The sequence below is a fragment of the Arachis ipaensis genome, chromosome B3, assembly GCF_059453495.1.
Source record: "Arachis ipaensis isolate K30076 ecotype BB chromosome B3, ASM5945349v1, whole genome shotgun sequence".
Classification (NCBI taxonomy): domain Eukaryota; kingdom Viridiplantae; phylum Streptophyta; class Magnoliopsida; order Fabales; family Fabaceae; genus Arachis; species Arachis ipaensis.
Window position 1 is genome coordinate 98,621,807 of NC_142438.1, and position 3,510 is coordinate 98,625,316.

At 39.8% G+C, this 3,510-nt stretch overlaps 1 non-coding gene across 1 annotated transcript; it reads right to left on the minus strand.

The window, feature by feature from the left end:
- Positions 1–2,585: 2,585 nt before the first annotated feature.
- Positions 2,586–2,693, minus strand: LOC148571734 (small nucleolar RNA R71). Its single transcript, XR_015909045.1, has one exon. It is a non-coding gene; the product is annotated as a small nucleolar RNA R71 (small nucleolar RNA).
- Between the last annotated feature and the right edge of the window lie 817 nt (positions 2,694–3,510).

Below are 3,510 nucleotides of genomic sequence, written 5' to 3' on the forward strand. Positions count from 1 at the left end.
GGTACTAACGTGGAAGGAAGAATAGTTGGAACGTTAGTGGGAACGTTAATGGCATCAACTTTGATCTCCACTAACATTTGCGAAGCAAAAAGACCCACGTTAGCTTCCACGTTAACTACATTAACGTGGGAACTAACGTGGAAGGAAAGGGAGATGCCAAAGTTAGTGGAAAAGGTAATCTCCACTAATGTTTGCGAAGCAAAAAGACCCACGTTAGCTTCCACGTTAACTACATTAACGTGGTAGTTAACGTGGGCAAAAGTCTCACCCAGCAGCCTGACCATGACTTCTTCAAACAAGAATAACTTGAGCCACAAAGCTCCAAATGAGGTGATTCCAGTGGCATTGGAAAGTAGGATTCCAGAGCTTTCCAAGAATATATGGCACTACATGGTGGACACTAAATTTGAGGGAGAAAACCTGCCCCGAAAGTGCAAAGATGAACATGGTATCAACCTGTAGTAAGGCCAGCTGACCTCTTCACCTTCCAAGAAGTATAACTCGAGTTGTAGAGCTCCAAATGATGTGCTTCCAAAGGCGTTGGAAAGTAGACATCCAGGGCTTTCCAACAATATAGAATAGTATGGGGTGGACATTAAGTTGAGCTTCAGAAACTAGCAATTTTTAGCCCCTGATCGCGGACGTTATTGGCACTCACGTTTGCCAATAACGCCAGCCACTATGCCAGCAACCCTGTCCACTTCAAAGGAGCATAACTTGAGTTACAAAGGTCCAATTGAAGTGATTCCAGTTGCGTTAGAAAGCTGACATTCATAGCTTTCCAACGATATATAATACTTTATAGTGGAAATGAAATTAGAGTACAAACCAGAGGCATCTTTTAAGCCCCAAAACACCAACTGGGTAGCAAGTATGACGTTAGCCACACTAACTTTAGCACTAACGCCACACTTGTAGCGTTAGTATGGCTAACGGCAGAAATAACGCCAAGTCATCCTGGACCTCAATTTGATTCACTTCTCTCTCAAGTCCACTTCAAAGCTCAAGCAAGCAAGCCCACAAGTGTCAACCAATCAAGGCCACAAGAAGCATCTAGAATAGAAATTTTCATTTCATTGTAATTTGCTTTTAATTTCATTTTGTAATTTAGGAGAGCCTATATAAAGGCCTTAGCTTTTACTTTGAAAATATAGGGGAACGGAGAATTGAAGGAAGAGGGAGAGAGTGAAGACCAATTCGAACTTCTGTGAATTGGCACACTCCAAGGGGAGTGGGTCTTCGGACCCCTCCCCTCCCACACTCTTCTTCCTTTTCTCTTCTTTTCTTCCTTAGGAGTAGTTTCGTTTTCTTTGTATTTTTCATTTATGAATTTTTGAAGTTTCAATTTTAGTTTCAATCTTCATCTTTACTTTTCTACACCTTCTTTCTTTTCTATTTTGGTAGAGCAATGATCAACTAACTCTTTTCATTGGGTTAGGAAGCTCTGTTGTAATTTGATGGATCAATATTAGTTTTCATTATTCTTCTTCTATCTTTTCTCTTGATTTTACTAGAAAGCTTTCAATCTTCATCCAATTGGGTAGTTATCTTGGAAAAGAAGCTATTCATACTTGGATCTCTTCTGAACCTTGGAAGAGGAAGGAAGAGATAATGCTAGAAATGCTTTCTCATGTTGGACCAAATTGGGATTGGAAGGATATGGTGACTATAATCCTACCAACACTTGATTTGGAAATGCATGTGGTATAATCAGTGACCATACTTAATCTCTTCTCATGAGCAATTGACCAAAGAATTGGCTATTGATCAAGATTTGAGAGATTGAATTGCAAGGAATTGTAATTCAATCACTTAAGATTGCCAAGGATATCAATAAATGCATTGATTGAGGAAGAGATGAGAATGAACTTGATCCGGAGGATTGCAATATCTCTTGATCCCAATGTTCATTTTATTTTTAGTTCTTACATTTACTTTATAGTCATTTACTTTTCTTGCCATTTTACTTTTCTGCACTTTATTGCTTTCTTTACAATTCCTGCTGCTTATCACTCCTTAATGATTCGTCTAACTAGGATAATCAATTAACTATTGATTGCTTAATCCGTTAATCTCTGTGGGATTCGACCTCACTCTTTTGTGAGTTATTACTTGACGACAATTCGGTATACTTGCCGAAGGAAAATTGTTGAGAGACAAGTTTCCGTGCGTATCAACAGGAAGAGGAGATGGTAGCCGAAAATAATAATAATGCAAGGAGGATGCTTGGTGACTTTACTGCACCTAATTCCAATTTACATGGTAGAAGCATCTCCATCCCTACCATTGGAGCAAACAATTTTGAGCTTAAACCTCAATTAGTTTCTCTGATGCAACAAAACTGCAAGTTTCATGGACTTCCATCTGAAGATCCCTTTTAGTTCTTAACTGAATTCTTGCAGATATGTGACACTGTTAAGACTAATGGAGTAGATCTTGAAGTCTACAGGCTCATGCTTTTCCCGTTTGCTGTAAGAGACAGAGCTAGAATATGGTTGGACTCTCAACCTAAGGATAGCCTGAACTCTTGGGATAAGCTGGTCAAGGCTTTCTTAGCCAAGTTCTTTCCTCCTCAAAAGCTGAGTAAGCTTAGAGTGGATGTTCAAACCTTCAGACAGAAAGAAGGTGAATCCCTCTATGAAGCTTGGGAGAGATACAAGGAACTGACCAAAAAGTGTCCTTCTGACATGCTTTCAGAATGGACCATCCTGGATATATTCTATGATGGCCTATTTGAATTAGCTAAGATGTCATTGGATACTTCTGCAGGTGGATCCATTCACCTAAAGAAAACACCTGCAGAAGCTCAAGAACTCATTGACATGGTTGCTAATAACCAGTTCATGTACACTTCTGAGAGGAATCCTGTGAGTAATGGGACGCCTCAGAAGAAGGGAGTTCTTGAAATTGATACTCTAAATGCCATATTGGCTCAGAATAAAATATTGACTCAGAAAGTCAATATGATTTTTCAGAGTCTGAATAGAATGCAAGCTGCATCCAACAGTACTCAAGAGGCATCTTCTGAAGAAGAAGCTTATGATCCTGAGAACCCTGCAATAGCAGAGGTAAATTACATGGGTGAACCCTATGGGAACACCTATAACCCCTCATGGAGAAATCATCCAAATTTCTCATGGAAGGATCAACAAAAGCCTCAACAAGGCTTTAATAATGGTGGAAGAAACAGGTTTAACAATAGTAAACCTTTTCCATCATCCACTCAGCAACAGATAGAGAATTCTGAGCAGAATCCATCTAGCTTAGCACATTTAGTCTCTGATCTATCTAAGGCCACTGTCAGTTTTATGAATGAAACAAGGTCATCCATTAAAAATTTAGAGGCACAAGTGGGCCAGCTGAGTAAGAAGATCACTGAAACCCCTCCTAGTGCTCTCCCAAGCAATACAGAAGAAAATCCAAAAGGAGAGTGCAAGGCCATTGATATAACCATCATGGACGAATCCAAAGAGGAAGGGGAGGACGTGAATCCCAAGGAAGAAGACCTCC